The sequence below is a fragment of the Balaenoptera borealis genome, assembly GCF_965194805.1.
Source record: "Balaenoptera borealis genome assembly, chromosome: 18".
Lineage (NCBI taxonomy): Eukaryota > Metazoa > Chordata > Mammalia > Artiodactyla > Balaenopteridae > Balaenoptera > Balaenoptera borealis.
This window is the reverse complement of record NC_138877.1, coordinates 21430011-21451472: the sequence shown is the minus strand read 5'-3', so window position 1 is coordinate 21451472 and position 21462 is coordinate 21430011. Positions and strand designations below refer to the sequence as shown.

At 37.2% G+C, this 21462-nt stretch overlaps 2 long non-coding RNA genes across 2 annotated transcripts in view; both read left to right on the top strand.

The window, feature by feature from the left end:
- The window catches only part of LOC309615715, a 29000-nt gene that overhangs the window by 3780 nt on the left and 3758 nt on the right, over positions 1 to 21462 (top strand). The window contains exons 3-4 of the long non-coding RNA XR_014237011.1: positions 3871 to 3938; positions 7053 to 7137. This is a non-coding gene — a long non-coding RNA (uncharacterized lncRNA). The remainder of the gene's footprint in view (positions 1 to 3870; positions 3939 to 7052; positions 7138 to 21462) is intronic.
- LOC309615717 lies at positions 7462 to 21186 on the top strand. The gene is made up of 2 exons (XR_014237013.1): positions 7462 to 16805; positions 16912 to 21186. It is a non-coding gene; the product is annotated as an uncharacterized lncRNA (long non-coding RNA).

The window sequence follows — 21462 nt, the reverse complement described above, 5'->3', positions numbered from 1 at the left end:
GGAAGCCCCATATACCATATTTTATTCAACCAATACCTTATTGCTCTGGTTATCAATGCTGCATAAAAATGACTCTAAAGCTTAGTCATGTGACATAGCATTTTGTTGCACTCACTCTGTGAATTCAGACAGAGCACAGTGGGGATGTCTTGTCTCTGATACATGATGTCTGGGGCCTCAGCTGGGGAGAACTAACAGCTGAGGTGACTCAGTAACTGGGGAATGAAATCACCAGTAGACGTTTTTACTTACATGCCTGGTGGCTGATGCTGGCTCTTGTCCAGAGCTCCTGCCTTTCCATGTGGTCTGACTTCCTCACAGTATGACAACTAGAGGGAAGTTGGACTTTTTACATGGCGGCTGAAGGCTCTAAAAGTGATTGTCCTGAGAGAATCAGGCAGAAGCTGCGTACCCTTTTCTGGCCACTTTTGCATTCTATTGGTCACAGTAGTCAGAAGCCTTCCTAAATTTCAAGAGAGGGGACATAGACCCCCATCTCTTGATGTGTCAAAGAATTTGTGGATGTGTTTTAAAACCACCACACCTATTATGAACATGTAGACTCTTTATGGTTTTGTTCATTACAACACTAGAACAATGCACATGTACATACCATACCTGTGTGCACACTGCAAGGATTCCTACAGGGTATATTTCCCATGAACAGGGCATGCACTTTAGAATTTTGATAAATCTGCCTAATAACACTCCTAAAAGACTACCAAATTTGTGCACCCTTCAGCATATGAAAGAAACTGTTTCTTTATCCCTTTTATTACACCAACCTGTATTTGAACATTCCAAGGTAAAAATATTTTTCTATCAAGGAATTTTTAATAGGTAAACAATTTTCCATATAATGTATTTTACTACTCTCATTTGCATGTTTAGATTGTTCCTAATTTTTCATTACTATAAAAGAATTGATGATGTATATCCTTGTAAGTAAACCTTTTCCCACTTTCTTAATTATTTCCTAAGGACACAGTCCTAGAAATGGAATCTCTAAGTCGAAATTTATTCTCCTTTTTAAGTCTCTTGATATGTAGTGCCAAAATAACAGAACTTTTATACCATTTTACATTCCCATCAACATCTTCCATTCTCTTTATACTCCTTTCATTAGGCCACATTGCTCGGCTTGTGGGATTGATCCCTTGCCCCCGGCAGTGGAAGCACGGAGTCCTAACCACTGGACCACCAAGGAATTCCCCCATTAGGCAATGTTCTTCAACAGTGGGATATTTTGCATTTTGTAATGTATAACCCAAAGCACATTTCACTACAAATTCCCAATGTGAATTCAGAAATTACATAGAATAACTGTCTAGTTGTAATTCTTTATGATTGGGATGTTTTGATGAATAGAGTGTCTCTTTGCTGCATACCATGTGTTAAAAAAATTAGAAAACCTAATACCTAGACTACACCATTGTCATTATCTCCCTGCTCCCACTATAGCTGCATTTTCAGAATGATGCTTTGGCATTATTTTCTTATACAGATAGCTGAAATGAAAACATGTAACATTTGAAATGGCTTTTTTTTTTTTTTTTTTTTTTAGAAATTCACATTCTTATTTATTGATTGATTTATTGATTGCTGTATTGGGTCTTCGTTTCTGTGCGAGGGCTTTCTCTAGTTGTGGCAAGTGGGGACCACTCTTCATCGCGTTGCGTGGGCCTCTCACTATCGCGGCCTCTCTCGTTGCGGAGCACAGGCTCCAGACGCGCAGGCTCAGTAATTTGTGGCTCACGGGCCCAGTCGCTCCGCGGCATGTGGGATCTTCCCAGACCAGGGCTCGAACCCGTGTCCCCTGCATTGGCAGGCAGACTCCCAACCACTGCGCCACCAGGGAAGCCCCTGAAGTGGCTTTATATAATATTTATAAAGCAGTTCAATGCCCTCTTACAAAGTCTCCTATAAGTATTTCTCTTAGCACTAGGGGTCTTAATAAAATTTGCTTAATAAAATCCCCAATAAACTACTATACTTCTGTCCATCAGTAAGAGCTATGTATTGTATTTCCTTCTTTGTCCTGTTTTTTAGGATGTTCATAACTAAGTTTTACCCAATTACTATAGCACTGTTTACTTTAATCAAGATTTTTATAAATACAGATTTTCTTTTCTTTTCCTTTATTTCTTATTTCTCTCTCTCTTTTGGGAATCTTCGGCTCTGACTACAATTAATCTACCTTCAATAATTTTTAGAAGATGGAGAGGGAAGTTCAAATTATAAATCAGTTGGTAAAAATTACATCTTTAATTAGTAATACAGATGATTTGGAGGTTGGGCTAAATATGTATTAGTTTTTGTATTAGAACAACTTTGAAGCACTTTAAAAATTAGAGTGTGAAATGCCTATTTAGGTCTTCTGCCCATTTTTGATTGGGTTGTTTTTTTTTTGATATTGAGCTGCATGTGCTGCTTGTATATTTTGGAGATTAATCCTTTGTCCGTTGATTCATTTGCAAATATTTTCTGCCATTCTGAGGGCTGTCTTTTCATCTTGTTTATGGTTTCCTTTGCTGTGCAAAAGCTTTTAAGTTTCATTAGGTCCCATTTGTTTGTTTTTGTTTTTATTTTCATTACTCCAGGAAGTGGGTCAAAAAAGATCTTGCTGCGATTTATGTCAAAGAGTATTCTGCCTATGTTTTCCTCTAAGAGTTTTATAGTGTCTGGCCTTACATTCAGGTTTTTAATCCATTTTGAGTTTATTTTTGTGTATGGTGTTAGGGAGTGTTCTAATTTCATTCTTTCACATGTAGCTGTCCAGTTTTCCCAGCACCACTTATTGAAGAGGCTGTCTTTTCTCCATTGTATATTCTTGCCTCCTTTGTCATAGATTAGGTGACCATATGTGCATGGATTTATCTCTGGGCTCTCTATCCTGTTCCATTGATCTATATTTCTGTTTTTGTGCCAGTACCATACTGTCTTGATTACTGTAGCTTTGTAGTATAGTCTGAAGTCAGGGAGTCTGATTCCTCCAGCTCCATTTTTCTTTCTCAAGATTGCTTTGGCTATTCGGGCTCTTTTGTGTCTCCGTGTAAATTGTAAAATGTTTTGTTCTAGTTCTGTGAAAAATGCCATTGGTAATTTGATAGGGATTGCATTGAAATTGGGTCATTTGTAGAGACGTGGATGGACTTAGAGACTGTCATACAGAGTGAAGTATGTCAGAAAGAGAAAAACAATTATTGTATATTAGCGCATATATGTGGAATCTAGAAAAATGGTATAGATGATCTTATTTGCAAAGCAGAAATAGAGACACAGATGTAGAGAGCAAATGTATGGGTACCAAGGGGGAAAAGGGGGGGGTGGGAGGAATTGGGAGATTGGGATTGACACATATACACTACTGATATTATGTATAAAATAGATAACAAATGAGAACATACTGTTGAGCACAGGGAACTCTACTTAATGCACTGTGGTGACCTGACTGGAAAGGAAGTCCAGAAGAGAAGGGATATATGTATATGTATGGCTGATTCATTTTGCTGTACAGTAGAAACTAACACAACTTTGTAAAGTGACTATACTCCAATAAAAAAATAATTTTAAAAAGTTAGAGTGTGAGTTATTTTGCTATTCACCTTTCTGTGCCTGGCAAAAGAATATAGGAATTTGGGATTAATAAAAGGCTTTATTTTAGGTTTAATCTAATTTTGTTTTCATAAACTATTTTTAATAAAACATCTAATGGATTCTTTTATAACACAAAACTATCTGTAGAAGAAAGTTTTGCACATTTTAACATTTTGCATTTATAGCAGTGATAGATCTAGCAACCCTAGGTTGACATCCTGAAATATATATTTTTGAAACATTATTGTGTTTGGAATTTTATCTTTCTATTAGTATGTGTTAGCTTGGAGCAGACCAAGATCTACAAGAAAGGCAAAATCAATCCCACAGAATGAAACCTGGTAAGTGTTTGTAAATGACCATTGCTTTCAGCCCAGACTAGCTCAGTTGAATTTGAGAAGACATAGCCAGTATCTCCTGATTCTTTTAAATTCTGACTTTTTTCAGTCTACCTCCAACTAAATTAAACCATAGAATATGGAAGTCAGCAATGTTATATAAACACTCTAGAAACATTATGTTGTGAATAGGAAACAGGGGGAATGAGCCAGTTCTAAAAATGTTTTTATTGGGATCAACAAGGGAAGAAGAGAGGAGTTTTTAAAACTGTGAGTAAAATGAGTGGAGAGTAAGAGTAATAAGACAATAAGATGTGTGAATAGGAGAGATTTTTATAGATTGAAACCTGATTCAAAATGAAAGAACTAGAAAAATGCCAGGACCATTTTGAACTTATTATAAATGGTAAGGAAAACAGTGATAATTTTATTATTACATTTGGATTACCTGGTATACAAAAGACTATTCCTGCAAAACTGACAGATTTCTGGTATTTTCACAAACTAGTTATATAAAATTATAGGCTAGGATGTTTCAGGAATACACTTAGGTGAAGTCAGAGCTCACATAAGAATTTATATCTCACTTTAAATTTTATCATCACTTGATAAAACTTGATTAATAAACAGACTTTCTTTATAAATCTGGTCCCACATTTCTCAAAGTGACATTAAGAAATTCTAATACCATAGGATTTTATTTAGATTCATGTTTCTATGATTAAATATGAGAATGGTAGGCTAAACAAGGGAGGATTCCCTGAAAATTTAAGGTGCTTGTGTGCATTATGAATCTCCCATTGAGAGGTATGGTACCATTTTTGTCACAGAGCATTCTGATAGATGTGTGTCGTCTGGAACACAGTTTGGGAAATATTGATCTAGCTTAGGGTTGGTCATGTTCCCATTGAATTAGACCCAATCATAACCTTTTTCTGTTAATAAAGTCCTTAACTCTTTACGTTCCCTTAATCATTTGAGGTCTCTATCTTAGTTTTCAATACCATAGTATCACCCATTTCTCAAACAAGAAACTCCAAGCAGTTTTACATTTGACTGCTTTTTATTCTATCAATACCTCCCCCATCAATTGCCAAGTCATGATGCATTTTTTTCAAAGAATTTCCCAAATATTTCTCACTTTTTATTTTTCTGGACTTACATCCTCATCTGGGGGCTTTGATCAACACATGCTTAGGCTGTTTCAGCCTTTTCAATAAGCCTAACTTCTCTGCATGGAAATTTTTTTTTTGTTACTGTTAAAGGTGTTACCCCTCCCTCTTCTTTCAACCATGCTGCTGTCCTTGGTTTCCTTAGAGGAAACACTTGTAACCTTATAGTACTTCCCATGTAATTTTAAGAAGGTTATGTGCATGATTCCTATACAAATAAAAACTGCACATGAATCAAAGATTTTATTCAACTCATTAATGAGGGACCAGTAAGATGTTAAAACTGTTCAAATGGGAGCTTGAGTTACAGAGATTTATGTTTTCTGCTAGATAAAATCAATTCATATTAATTGCTATGAGCAGAAATCATTTGCATTGCTATTAACTGGAATTCTTTGCATTGCTATAAGTTTTTTATAATTTAACTTCTACCTCTATAGGGTTGTAAAACAGCCTAGTCAAGAGAACATCAATCACAGATGCACATCCCCATGAAATAGGATAATACCCAGAGTGTCCTTAGACAATACCCAGTCTCCACTGGGTTTAGCTTGCCAGGGCAAAGGCCTAGCACAGTACCACTAGATTTAAGAGTTTTAAGGCTTTTAATGAGAACTTGCAAGAAAAAACTTATTCTAGTTAAACAAATTAAAAATAAATTTCCATGTAGATTTAAATAGTCTATGATTTTAACCTCTGAACAGTACCCCACCTCCCATTCCTCAGGCCCCCAAATACTGAGCTAAGTATACAGTCCCCTGATAATAACTGCATATGGCTTAGAGGTGTGCATACATTTTTGTGGTCTTGAACGATATCTCTGTGAGCAAGGGTAGCTGATCCTTTCAAAGATGAAACCCGGGACTTCCCTGGTGGCACAGTCGTTAAGAACCCGCCTGCCAATGCAAGGGGACACGGGTTTGAACCCTGGTCCAGGAAGATCCCACATGCTGCGGAGCAACTAAGCCCGTGTGCCACAACTACCGAGCCCATGTGACACAACTACTGAAGCCCATGCGCCTAAGCCTGTGCTCCGCAACAAAGAGATGCCACCACAATGAGAAACCTGCACACTGCAAGGAAGAGTAGCTCCCACTCGCTGCAACTAGAGAAAGCCCGCGTGCAGCAACGCAGACCCAACACAGCCAAAAATAAATAAATAAAATAAATTAATTAAAAAAAGAAAATATGAAACCCATACATTTGGACTCTTTTAGCACCATTCTTTAAAATGGACACTACTGACAGCATAATTCAGTTATAGTGGGGATACTTGTTCAAATCAAGCAAATAAACAAATAAAAATCCTTACCAATTCATTGAATGCTTTGTCCTTTTAGTGAATGAGATCAGGTCCTTTCAGAAAGCAAACACCCCTGAGAGGCTGGCTTGTTTATGCATTAATCAGCCCTTTAACCAACCAGTACCTCTGAAACTGTCTGTGGTTAACTATGCATATATAACTTCCAGTGTCATGGACCAATATAATAAAAATGACTTTCTAGTAAAATGAGACCAAAAAACCCACAAAGGCCAAAGTGCATGGTCCAATTTTTAATTATTATATTCAACGATGTAAATTACATTTCAGTCAATATAATCAGAACAACAAAGAGCCCAAAAGAAAATAATCATGAAAAATGTTCTTTTTTGAATATGTTGCTATAGGTGGATAATAGAGAGAATCACTAATAACTTTTTTTTATTCCACAATCATAAGTAAATTAAAAGTTGAATCGAATAGTGATTTCCATATATAAAATGCTTATATGCATACTTTGAATGAACATAATGCATATCAATACTAAAAGTTTCAGTGTGGCAAGTGAGTTTGCTTCTTGTGTGTTACCTTATTAATCTAGGATGAATTGATAACCATGTTACACACAGGGGATAGTGGATGTCTAAACTATTTTTACGTTTTGTTTTAATGGCACCACGGCAGGGAAACCAGTCTCAAGGAGGTGCATTGCAAAAGCGGCAGAAGAGATTTTAAAAGAATTTTAGCAACTTGGGATATTCATTTTTGGGTAATATTTTGTTATGATATAATTTAAAAGTTACAGAAAAATTGCAAAATTAATATAAGAAACTCCTGTGTATCATTTACTCCTTTTGCTTTATCAAGGACACTTAGTACTTAAATTCTGAAATAACCTAGTACCATTATTGAGATCAAGAAATTAACACTGATAATAACTCTATTATCTGATCCACAGTTCACATCTAAATTTTGTCAATTTTCCCTTTGATTATTCAAAGTGTGTATGCATGTACGTATGTGAGTGTGTGTGTGTGAGTGTGTATCTACCCCTCTCAGTCCAGTATCATGCATTTAACTGCCACATCTCTTTAGTATCCTTTAATCTAGAGCTGTTCCTCAGGTTTGTCTTTTCTGATCCTGATATTTTTGAAGAATACAGGCCAGTTACTTTAGTCTTAGAATATCCTGTAATTTGGATTTTTTGATGATATCTCATGATTATACTCAGGCTTTTTTTCTTCTTATTTTCAGCAGAACTCTCTCTGAAATAATGTTGTATCCTTAGAGCATCATACCAGAAGGCACAGAGGCACATAGTGTTTGTTTATTCCAATATCGGTGATTAATGTTGATCATGTCGTTAAGTTGGTGTTCTCCAAGTTTCTCGACTATAAAGTTAATAATTTTACCTTTGTAATTAAGAAATAATGTATGCCTTGTGACTATGTAAATGTCAAAGATTGAGTTCCCCAGGGAGCAGATTCTGAGATGGACACTAGCCTGCAAAAGTTTTAACAGAGAATGCTGTTGGGATAATACTTGTGGAAAGGAAGGGAAGGATACAGGACTGGGCAGAGAGAAGTCAAACTGCAGTGCAGTCTCAAATGGGCCTCAGTGGATCCTACAGGATATTCTGAAGATGGGATGACTGTTAAGCGCTGTCCTGAGTTGATGAGAGGGCTGGGCTTTTATACACTTGCATTGATTAGATATTGATTGTCAGGTGCCCAAAATAAAAGGTATGACCTTGGGTGAGATGGGTCTCTTTGGTTGGAGCAGTTTCCAAAAAGGGCTTATTGACAGCTGGAGTCGGGCCTGCTCACAGACCTCCAGCAGCTGGGGTAAAAAGTCCTTCACACCTGAAGTAGGATCTGAGAGGCACATCACAGCATCCACCAGAGTAACTTTCCTCTTATTAAGCTTTTAGTCACTAGTTTTAGTACTCACTGATGCTTTTCTAACTCTGTTATTTCTTCTCTATTTATTAGCTGCCATTCTACTGTAAAGAAAAGCTTTCCCTTCTCCCTTATTTGTTTGTCTATTCATTCATTCACTATTTTTTATCATATTGTACTCATTAATTTTTATTTTTCAGTGGATTATGTAATCCACAACTAAGATTATTTACTTTAATGCTTGAATTGTGCCAGATTTTGCAAGCAGCTCCCATGTCTTTTTGATATGTTCCCATCATTCTTTAAGCAATTCCTTACTTTCTGGAGTAACAAGATGTTGTAGGCTTATCCCTGTCTCGGAGCTAGAATTAGACTTTTCTCCAAGGAGGCCTGTATCTATAAATTAAGATCTGGGAGCTAAATGTGCTTGTTGCTTCTGGTATGTAATAGCTTCTGGGTCCTTTCAGGAGACCAGACTAGGATGGACACACACACACACACACACACACACACACACACACACACACACACACTTTCCTGTATGTATCTATTCCTATACTTATTCCTATATTTTTCTCTATACATATTAAAATTAATGGGTTCATATTGAGATCCCCAATTTCTATCTGACATCATAGGTCTAGTCTTCCCGCCTTTCCATACTTGTAATTCTCCTTTTCATCTTCTCTATCTATTGTCATTGATTTTCAGTTTAATTCCCTTGCAGTCAGAGAACATACTGTGAAAGACTGCGATCTTTTGAAATTTACTGAGACATTTTTGTGACCCAGCATAATGTCTGTCTTCATGAATATTCCATCTGCCCTTGAAAATAATATGTATCATGGGGTTGTTGATTGTACGGTTTATAAATATTCATGCAGTCAAGTTAGTTGATAATGTTGTTCAGATATTACATATCTTTACTAATTTTTGTCTAGTCTTAAAAGTGTCCTATTAATTATTCAGAAAAGAATGTTTAAATGTATAACCGTGATTGTGGATTTATCTATTTTTTCCTTTAGTTCTGTCAGTTTTTGCTTCATGTATTTTGAAACTCTGGTATTAAGCATGTAAGCATTTCTTATTATTATACCTTCCTGATATTATTATTATACCTTCTTTGTCATTATGAAGTGTCTTTGTCCTTTAATTGGAAGGTTTAGTCTATTTATATTTAATGTAAGTATTGATGTGATTAGATTTTGGTCTTTAGCTATCTATTTTCTATTTGTCCTGTTTTTTTATTTCTCTAATTCTTCTTTCCAGATTTCTTTTGGGTTTGTTAACTATTTTTCAGTATTCCATTTTCAGTATTTGGTCAGTATTCCTCTACTGGCCCTTTACTTTTACCTCTTTATATTTTTCAAGTGGCTTTTCTAGGAATCACAATATGCATTCTTAATTTATCATGGCCTATCTTGATTTAATATTATGCCACTTTATGAAAAAATATAAGAATTTTGTAACAGTATAGTTCCATTTCCCCACTCCTCATCCTTTTAGCTCTTGTTATCATTGATATTATATCTACATACATTATAAACCCCATGATATGACTGCAAATGTATGAAATACTATACATCCAAAGTTATTAATTACAGTATTGTTTATAATATCAAAACAAGGGAAACAACCTAAATCTCTATCAGTAAAGGACTGGTTAAGTAAACCATGTTACATCACAAAATGGGATACTATGCAGCCTTATATAAGAATGAGAAAGTTCTTTTTGTACAAATGTAGAATGATCTCTAGTTCAAAGAAAAAGCAAGCATAGATCAGTGTATGTAGTATGCTAACTTTTGTATTTAAAAGTGAAAAAATACAAATTCGTATTTGTATTTGTGTAAAGAAATACTGGAAGAATACACAAATCTACTAAGGTGTGCTAACTATAAATAAATTATAGGGAGTGGATATGAGGGAACAGGAAGCAGTGAGATTCCTAATTATATTCATTTGATTTTGAAACACATGAATCTATTACCTATAAAATGAATTTTAAAGCAAAATGAAAACATTTATATTCTGTACTTAGCTGTAAAACAAATATATCATTTATTTAAAAGTTCTGTTCATTCATAGTTGAATCAAGGGCTATGACTAAAGATGGCCTTGTGCTGCTAAAGTTATCTGCCACTTAGCTTTCCACTTGCTTTTCTCTTTTAGATGAAAATGAACATACATCCCCTCTCTTTCATCTTTGCTTTTAAATAACCAATCTTTGTATCCCAGCTTTTTATTCTCTCCAAAGAAAATAAATGATTGATTCAGGAAATGAATGCTACCAGTTACTGAAGAAGGAAATAGATTTACTTTGGGCTATGAATTTTTGTCAATTGCCAGGTCTTTTATTCCCTTGACTCTAACCTTTTTGAATGAATTATTCTTCTGCACGTTAGGTTAGCAAGAGAGTACATAAGTACCGAGAAAGATGTCTTTTCTTATGCATAAGTTAGCAATGGACTGTTGAGAAGAATGCTGGTTTGTGTGTAGAGACTCTCCTCCTCATCTCAGCCTTGCACCTGGAAGCACTTTTACCACTTGTGTGTAGAAGGAGTGCTTTTTGTGACTACTATGAAATGAAGGGTAGATTATGTATTAGTTTCTTATTACTTATATAACAAATTACCATAAATTTAGTAGCTTAAACAACACAAATTTATTATTTTCCTGTTCTGGCAGTCAGATATCTGCAATGAGTCCCCCAGGGCTAACATCAAGGTGTTGGCGGAGATGCGTTATTCTGGAGACCCTAAGTGGATTCAGACCCTAAGTGGATTCGGACCCAGACCAGCAGGGAAGCCGGTGTGGCTGGACAGAGCCAGGAGAGTTACAGGACATGAGCTCAGAGAGACAGGGCTGGGCAGGTTGTACAGGAATTTCTAGGCCCCAAAGGACTGGACCTTTTACTCTGCATGAGGTGGGGAGCCGTTGGACGCTTGAGAGCAGAAGACTGTTTCCAGAAGGATCCTTCTCACTGTTGTGTGTGAACAGTTGTTTAGGGTGGGGTAAGAACAGAAGCCAGGAGACCAGGAAGCAGATTATTGCAGTCATCCAGGTGACAGATGATGGTTTGGACAAAGGTGGTAGCAGTGTGGGGTGATGGATATATTTTGCAGATTGAGCCAATGGTATTTCCTGATGGAGAAGATATTAAATGTATTCTTCTCTCTCTCTCTCTCTCTCTCTAAATGTAAATATAAAAGGAAAAACAATTGAATTCTCCCTTTGAACTACTCCTGGAGCATAGGAACAGGTGTGGAGGGTGTGGAGACTTACACAAAACTATTGTCAATGGCATGAAGTAGGAGAGTCTCAACAGCTGCAAAAGGAACCTTCCCATTTTGCTGTGTGCAGCTGTATATTTGAATCTTTTACAACAACAATATACCTTTATGTTACTCGCATAGGTTTTTTAAAAGTTATGGGTAAGACTGACAACTTTTACCAAGGACACATTTCTCTTCATTTACGCAACATGTATGCCATTTTAACATGAGCTTTACAGATATGCAGGTTAATCAAGAGAAATCGTTTGCATCTACAGTTAGCAAGGGCACTGCAAAGTGCCATCGAACCATCTGATAAATATAGCATTAGAAAGAAAAATTCAATCAAGAATGGAACAATTATATTTGTTATTGACTCAGGAGATTGAGATGTAAATATAATTGAGGTTAACAGATACATGATTATAGATCGTGGTGCATTTGTTTAGAAGGGAGAAAAGTTTACTGATTGAAAAGAAAATAGTGGTCAAACCATAATGTTAGAATGGTTGAAGGGAGAGAGGTACAGGCCGGCCCCCCTTTTTTTACAGCAGTCCCATAGTGCAGTATTATTTGATAAATTCAGTATAGATTTCCACATTTTTCGTATTGATGTGGAAGGACAACTAATTAGAATGAGTGTGGCTCTGTAGATTCTTTTTCCCAGAATATCAAGCCTTTCTCTGAACAGAGAGGCTTTTCTGGTATTGAATATACTTTTTGAAACATAACATATGTAAAAATAAACTGAATGCTTTTTTTGAAATTAAGATTTAGCTAAGTGTGAGCACATGCATACAAAAATGCCTTGCGGTTCAGAGGACTCAGTGCAATAATTATAGGAAAGTGCTCTGTAAGTTCTAAAGCACTACAGTGATATAAGGCATTGTTTTCCTTCTCACTTATCTGCTTTTGAAGAGGTTTGAGATATTCCAGACACATGGTTTTCTAGATATGTATAATGATGCATTTAAACACTGGTTTTAAAAAATGAATAATTTGAATTGGAAAATTCCTAAACTCCAGGGGAAGGTTCCTTAATTTGGGGGGCTCCTTCTTCCTCATTCTGGATAGTGATCATCTTTATTGTCTTAAACCCAAACCAGAAACAAAATTTCTTCCTCTCCATCATGTTCACGGCTAAGTCTTGTTGATCTCCTCTTCTCTCTGATGCTATGTATTTGTAAACTCAGATTGTTTTGGTTTTAGAAAGGTAATCTAAACCTTATAATTCCCGAAAACATGTCTCCAACAGGGTCTAAAACAGCTCCCAGGAATCATATACTTTAATATTTCTGCAGTGAAACATATGAATAGTCACACCAAGTGGGTAACTAAAAATTATGCATAGTTTCATAGCTCAGGGCAGATTTTGCCACAAAAGACTTTAGATCAGGTCAGGTATTGTTACCAAATCAGTTATTAAGAGTTATTTTTTAGTGTCGAGAACTTTTGGGCTTTGGAATTGAGGATAAAGGATTTTGGAATTGAGGTTAAAAGGTTGTGAGCCTGTTGTGTAATGGTTTCCGGAGGGCTTGATGCTACAGTTCTCCCATCTCCGATTCATCCCTTATATTAGCAAACAATTTCCACAGTTTGTGCTTCTTCACCTCTGCTACCATTGTTTTCGATAAAACTGGGCTGTTCGGTTGTAACCATCATCAACTCCACCTTCCACAGAGGGCTTTCCACTGGCACCAATTTGTAGTTTTTCTGCCTACTTTTTTCAGTGGCAGTCCCATACCTCAACTGTTCTTTATTATTATTATTTTTTTAATTTTTCTTTGAATTTTTGTATTTTATTTTATTTATTTTTTATACAGCAGGTTCTTATTAGTTCTCCATTTTATACATATTAGTGTATATATGTCAATCCCAATCTCCCAATTCATCAACTGTTCTTTAGATCCGACTTCCTCTCTATCTCCCCATCTCTTGTTTCTTACCTATTTTGTAACAAGGGACCAGTGGACTTTGATTATCCCCTGCTCCTCACAACAATCTCGAGGTGCCTGGGACTTCAAGTTTATAAAAGTTGTGGGTGAGAGAATTTTGCCCATTATCTCTATCGAGTGACTCTGCTTCAGGGTTTGAGAGCATTTTCTATGGAATAAAGGGCAGAGTTGGTCTATGGCTACTCAGAAGTTCTTTTTAGTCATTTCTATTCATAGCCCTGTTCTAGAATGATGAGACTGCTGGAGAGCCGATGCTAAGAAAGTGTATGATATCAGCCATGGTGTAAGAATTTCCCTGTTAGAACAGGATCGTTCTGCCCAGGGACGGCTTACCTAGAACAGAATGAGGCCGCCTTCTGTACAGGAAGGCAGGACTGATAGTCTATCATCAAAAGGCAGATCTGAAAAGGAAATGTAACTTTCCCTCATTCTTCCTTCTTATTACCTCTCTATACAATAACATTTGAGAGAAAAATATCACCTATTTTTCTAAATAAAAATAAATCTGGGCCTGATTTCCCCTGTCAGAAGTTGGTGAGAGCCCAGTTTTGTCACTGATGCCAGGAAGCAACAATCTCCCTACTTTAAAGGAATCCAGGTCCTAGTCCAGAAACTTTGAGATGCTCGTGTCTACGGCTGTGCAGTGGAGGGAGGCCGGGAAGCTCACTCCCTCTATGCCGGCATCAGGCTTGGAGTGCTCTTGGCAAGGCGCCTAACAGAGGCCTTACTAACTGGCAGATCTTTCGCACTTGTAGAAGTACTCACCCCTTTACTTTCTGAGTTTCAGGAAAACCTTGGCATAAGCCATTACTCCCAACTGCAGTTTAAAACGTTCGTTCCCAGCCTCTCTGCATGTGAAGTGACACACCCTCAGTGCGCCTGAAACAGGCCTGTGGACCAGCCCCCTCTGGGAAGAAACCTCAGACCTTTAGAGACAGGTGCAGGTAAGGAAAGGAGATGCCTCCTTTTTAAGTCCATATTGGTAAAAGAGTCCCAGACAATAGTAGATTGTTGTTTTTTTCCTATTATATGAACACCAAGGGAAAACCAAGATGGGGATAGATTAGTTTGACAGGCTGCCAGACCTCACATGTAAATTTTGCCTATTTTTTTTTTTAATTTATTTAATTTATTTATTTTTGGCTGCGTTGGGTCTTCGTTGCTGTGCGCGGGCTTTCTCTAGCTGCAGCGAGCGGGGGCTGCTCTTCATTGCGGTGTGTGGGCTTCTCATTGCAGTGGCTTCTCTTGTTGTGGAGCACAGGCTCTAGGTGCACGGGCTTTAGTAGTTGTGACACGCGGCCTCAGTAGTTGTGGCTCGCAGGCTCTAGAGCGCAGGCTCAGCAGCTGTGGTGTGCGGGCTTAGTTGCTCTGCGGCATGTGGGATCTTCCCGGACCAGGGCTCGAACCTGTGTCCCCTGCATTGGCAGGCAGATTCTTAACCACTGCGCCACCAGGGAAGTCCTGCCTATGGTTTTTAACTCTGGACATTCCTTTGCCTACATTTTTGTCCCCCTTTCTGTGGGATATAGTCACGCAGGTCCTCCTAACAAGCAGTTACCTCTTTGCTCTTTAGCTAAGAATGTTAATAGTTGTCACGTGTTCTATAATTGGCCAAATCCTGTTCAAGGATCTACCTCTAATTCTCACAACTCCAGAAGATATTATTGTCTCCGTTTAACAGATGAGGCTCAGAAAGTTTACGTAATTTTTTCATTTTAATATTTCTAGTAAATAGCAGAGGCAGAATTTGTTCTTTTTTTAAAAATATTTATTTATTTATTTTTGGCTGTGTTGGGTCTTAGTTGTGGCATACGGGATCTTTTGTTGCTGCGTGTGGGCTCTTTGTTGTAGCACATGGGCTTCTCTCTAGTTGTGGCACTCCAGAGCCTGTGGGCTCTGTAATTGTGGCACACGGGTTCAGTAGTTGTGGTGTGCAGGCTTAGTTGCCCCGCAGCACGTGGGATCTTAGTTCCCTGACTAGGGATCGAACCTGCGTCCCCTGCATTGGAAAGCAGATTCTTAACCACTGGACCACCAGGAATGTCCTGCAGAGGCAGAATTTGAAGTAATGTCTATGTAACTCTTGAAAGCCCATGAAATTTCAAGCATGTTCCTAAATCTTTTAGTATGAGATTTAAAATACAACCTTCCCTTAATGGCCTTACCATGAACTTTAACTCATTGCAAAATTCATTAAGATAAAGTTCACAAGCTCTGTTATGTAACTTCTTGTTTTTGTGAACCTAAGGAGTATGGAACAACTCAAACAATTCTTGCTGCACTGCAGGGGGAAGTATTTTATTAGATTATTTTTACTTATGTCCTATAGTTAATTCTCTCATTTCTTCTTAGAGTTTTGGTTTGTAGATAATTAAATCCATGCTCTTTTCTACTTACAGGTGTAAATTGAGCATCTTCCTGAGAGCTGCAGGTACATGTGTCATTCTGTGCCTTTCTTCTCCTAGGTATATCTTCATAACATTGGGGGATCAAGTGGTTGGAGGCCTATGTCGGCACCATGACATAAATGTTTCTAGTTCAAATACTAAATGATTTTCTTCTCTCTCAGGCTTGGCAGATTTTTCCTCCTGATTTGTCTAATTTTCTTTAGATTGTAACATGGCTATTTTAATCACAGTACATTGTGATTGCTTGTTGAGGTCATCAAATCACGATTCCCAGGGTAAGTGTTGGAAAAGCGTCACCTGAGTTTGGTTTATTTCCTGTCCATTGTATTTCCCGGATTTCATATTTAAGCTTCTGTATTTTAAAGCAATGACTCTTTTGCAGATTGCGCCGTAAAAGAAAACTGGCTGGCTCACTTTTTGGTGACATTCTTTAAAGTGTGAATCTTCTGTTTTACAGATTAGGTAACAGATAGGAAACTGGAAATAGTTGTACTGGAAGGAAAATAATGTAAAGTAAGAAATGGGAGTGCTATTTGAAAGAGACAGCAACACTTACCAGAAGAGTGAGTCAATAGATTCTCTCTTTTTTTGAGAAGGTGTTGACTAGACACAGTGCTGACCCTTCTTAGCGCCTTGTGTGAAAACTCTTTCTGTCCAGGGATCCAGCAGGGGGAACATTCTGCCCCGCTCACCACAGCTGGTTGGATTGCAGCAACTGGCCATAATCTGGTGAGAAGACTATAAGAGGGGCTTAGAACAAAATCTCTGCCCAAACTGAGAGAACCTGGACCAACCTGATTACCCTCTCTTAGAAATCTGAACAGGGGAGTATAGAAAAGATCAAGTAGTGAGTGGCAGGTGTAGAAGATGAATGAGGTCATGGTGGACCATGAGTGAGGATGTGAAAAGTAAGGAGAAAATGAGGGAAGCCAATGTGTAGGAGCAGGAGGAGAGAGGGGCACCGAGAGGAACGGGCTGGGAGAGAGTAGCTGAATCCCATGGAGAAGTGGGGAACTTGGGCCTGTGTAACCTCAGGCGGCCTTAGGTTTGGTACAGAGCTGATTGTGTTTTTCTTTCTGGGCTTCTGTGGGGCCTCTTTGACATCAGTGATTCCTGCTTGCTCGTTCTATGTGTATCCTGACAATAAACTCCATTTATTGATGGAGGAACTTGATGGAGATTTTTCAACAAATCAGCAGGTCTAACACTCATTTTAAATGGTACTTTGTACCCTCAGCCCAAATTTATTCTTTTATTTGTTAGTGCAAGAAATAGAAAGGATATATCAGAAATTTACTTTTGAACATAATTCTACTGGATGAAGGGCATAGAGTTTACTCATTTTTCCCTTCATTTAAGAGGAACTTAATGTTAGTTATATTCTCCGGGCAAGAAGGTGAATCAAGAGAAAAGACAGCAATCAATCTATCATGACTGTATCTTATAAGATCAGGAATGCTCCTTTATAGAGAGAATTAATCATGTTGACGGTGAACTATATTTATGGGTTGAAATTATGTTTATTCGGCAAAGTCTAATTTAACCTGTGTTGTAAGTTAGGGACTTTGGGAGAAACTGTACCTTCACAAGGTTAGAGTTCTGTTGAACTTCATTCTTCAGTTTAACTGAGGCAAAGCAGACTCAGACATAATGCAGGCCTGATGGTGATGTGCTCTTGCATCTCTGAATTAGGCAAGAAATAGGGCAAGGGACAGAGAATACAAATGTTGATTCAAAACCCGGCTCTAAAACTTACTACGTGTGAGCTTGGGCACATCACTTAATCTCTACTGTCCTTATATACAAAATGGAGATGATAGTAGTATTAAGCATGGAGTATTGCTTTGTGAGAATTAAATAAAATGATATATAAAAGGACCTAACACAATACTTGGCATCCAATAAGGGCTCAAATACATAGTTGTGAAGGTAGTAGTTGTATGTGTTATAGTGTTGTATTAGTTGTAATTATTAGTGTAGTCCAGAGATTGGCTAACTATGGCCCATGGGATTTGTCTGGCCTGTTTCTGTAAATACTGTCTTACTGGAAGACAGTTGCATCCTCTCATTTGCTTATTGTCTGTGACTGCTTTCACCCTACAACAGCAGAGTTGAATGGTTGTGATAGATCATATGGCCCACAAAACCTGAAATATATACTGTTTGGCTCTTTACTGAAAATGTTTCCTGATCTTTGGCTTAGTAGAAACAAGAAACAGTAAAAACTTAACAGTCATACAGATCTGCTCTTGAGTTCTGATTCTACCCCTTAGTTTGGTGAAATTGGGCAAGTTTCCCTCTGAGACTCAGTTTCCTCATTGGTTACAATGAGACATAAACAGATGTTACTGTGATTACATATGGTTGTTGGAATGTATACAAATATTTACATCCGTATCTTCTTTTTACATTCCTTCTGCATTTCTCTCCTATAGTCAGGAAGGTAGGCTGATGGTTCTGGGTTTAATTTAATTGTTTCCAAAAAAAAGGTCAAAACATTGCTAATTTATGCTATATGTACACATTATCATTTACCTTTAAGTGGGTAGTTGTACTTCATCTGAATTCTTAGAACCAAGTAGGATTGCTCAAAGCCATGAGCAGCGTAAGCTGTTACTAAATTTAAATTAAAAATATTCTTCTCCAAGGGGAAAATAATTTGTCTTTCAAAGTCATTAAAACAAATTTCTTAAAGAACATTAGATAAATGCACCCATAGCTTCAATATTTATTCATTATGCTTAATATAAATTGAGATAACTTGATATTTGCATCATGGTTATGATTAGAATTCTAAGGTTGACAAGACTTACTCCTTTTGAGTGGTCCTAATGGGTTACTGGACTTGGTCTGATCCATCTGGTGAACGGGTAGAGGAACAAATGTGGTCATAGCTTCCACTTTCTACTGCAGACAAGTGCAGGGATGAATTAATCATAGTCGAGTTCTCTGGTGATTATATTTAAAGGCTGACTATAACGTGACATTTTCATGCAAATCACTCTTCTTTCTCTTCAGTCTTAAAAATGTTTAGTTTTCCTAGATTTGTCATACTCAAAATTGCTCATGAATAACTACTTCCTATTTTCCTGCTAATTCAGAAAAAAAACACATCATTTTTAGAAATTAAATACTTGTAGATATATCCCATTTTTAGAGGTCAGAGAGGCATATTATTAAATGTGTGCATGCTGAGCAAATTAGTTTTGATTTTTTTATCATTGTTTTTTAATTTCTTTTTTTCTTCTATTTAAAAAATTCTTCTTGGTTTACTTTTCTATGTTGACTTAATTCCTGTCTTTTGGATATTCTTTTTTATAGACCCCATTGTGAACCCTGGGTCTTAGAATGCAGAACTTTAGTAGTGGAGCCTGGAGATGGTGATATTGAACATTTTATCTAATTTAAAATTTTTTTCCCTTTAAAACTAATTTCCAAATGCTATGTTCTTAACACTTTTGCCAAAGGTGGTGGCATTGCCTCAGGGGACCTCTATCAGATGCAGTTTCTCAAGAGGCATTGTTGGGTAGGTGTGTCAAGTTACCAACATATTAATTAGGCTAATTTTTGACAAATGTAGTGAGTTCAGCAAAATCAACATGAATTTTAGAAAGAAGACAGGATAATTCCTCATGAAACATCTTATTTCTATTCTTTAAAAAAAGACTTCCCACATCCCCAAACTTCCCACACTTAATAATGTCTTAGGTATAACATGCACATAGTAGACCCTTGCTAATAAACCTGTTGAGAGAATAAGTGAATTTGCAATCCTGGTCTCTCAACCTGATTTAAATATATATTTGGTGATATGGCCAAATAAGCCATGTGGTCCATAAACCAATGGGCCCTTCTTAGACCCATTTTTCATATGAAAGGAGAAAAGTAGAGATTGGGTACCATGAGGGAGGTCTGAATCCCATAGCTGACTTGGATGCTACTAGGCCAGGTGACCTTGGATAATTTCTTTAAATTTCCTGGCTCTTCATCACCACTTCCACTAATGAAGAGCCTGGACTAAATGGTGTTTAAGCTCCTCTAGCTCTTAAATATACTGACTATGTTTCTTTTTATTCATTCCATTTCAATAGTTTAGATCGATCACTTAGGATAAATAAATAGAACTCATACAAAAAATGGGGCTAAATAAAGAGAACTTATACAAACAATTTATCGTTTACATATTCAGACTATACAGTGCTTTTTTTAGGTCTTCTACAGCTCCGGTAGGAATGATATTGGCTGACCATAACCATCTCAGCAGAGCTGAAAAGAATTATCTGCAGCATGCTTCTGAGTTTGATTCTGTATGAAACATGTATGCTGATCAGAGAAATAAGTTTAGGTGTGATTGTGTTTAAGTGTTTAATGTGAGTAAGTTTAGATGTGATTGTGTGATACGAACATATGTTTATTTAAAAGTTGTTACTAACCATAATAATACCACTTTCTATTAAGGAAGCATAATGATTTTTAAGACCATGATTAATTACCAAGTGGATAAAACATTCATGCAAGATCTTGACCAGGTGCTGTTGGCTCACCTTTGATTTTAGTTGTACCCATGGTGCAGAGTTCCAAGTCATCTCCTACTGCTGGTGGAATTGGGTCCTAACTGTCTGCAGTACCCTTGATACCACACCCTTAATTAGAATTTTACATCTTCTTTACTTCTGTCTGCTTCCTGGGATCACTTCCAACATAAAATAATCTGCGCTCAAGTTCTTGTCTCAGCTCTGCACTTGGGGTCAGCCCAACTAAGACAAGATCATCTGAATAATAACATATTATTACCTTTCAACATTTGAAATAAATGTAGGATAGGAAGTACAAATTGTACTGTTCTCTAGAAGCCAGAATAAACACCCCTGTAAGAACTCATAATCTTAATTATAAATAAAAACTTAAATAACCTTGGCTCACTTTCAACAAAAATTTAGCTTTTGAAAAAGAGATTTTCTCTGCAGTGTGCATTCTAAATCTATTTGGGCTTTTAAAGTTTAACTGCCCAAGGACTCAGATAGTGGGAACATTTGTTCTACAGCAAGCCTAGAGGCTGTTAAAAAGAGTAACCCGATATCTTGGAGCAGCTAGAAACTACAAAAGGAAGGCTGACCTTGAGAAAAAACGCCACAGCAGGAATCCCACCTGTTGATATCTGACTCTTGGTCTCATATCTTAGAAACTCCTTAAATCACTAACAACTTGATTTTTCTCATAAGATTCCCATATAAAATTAAAGCTGTCATTTATTTGAAATTCATCTAAAGAATTTAAGAAAATGTGAGAATTGTGGGTTCCAGAATATTCCTTGCACATGAAGCTGTCTTCCCTAGCACTCAAAGAAGCATAGACTTAGACCCTGAAACGATCATTGACTCTAAGTCCTTCACGATACTCTTGAGGGAAAACAGGTGTTGACTTGTCCAGTGTCAGACAGCAACAGCAGACCTAGGTTTCCTGCCTCACGCTTCTGCTCCAATGGGATCCCATCAAATCCTGAGGCTCCAACTGGATGTAAAAACTTCCCATAATATGTTAGCTCAGGTGTACATACT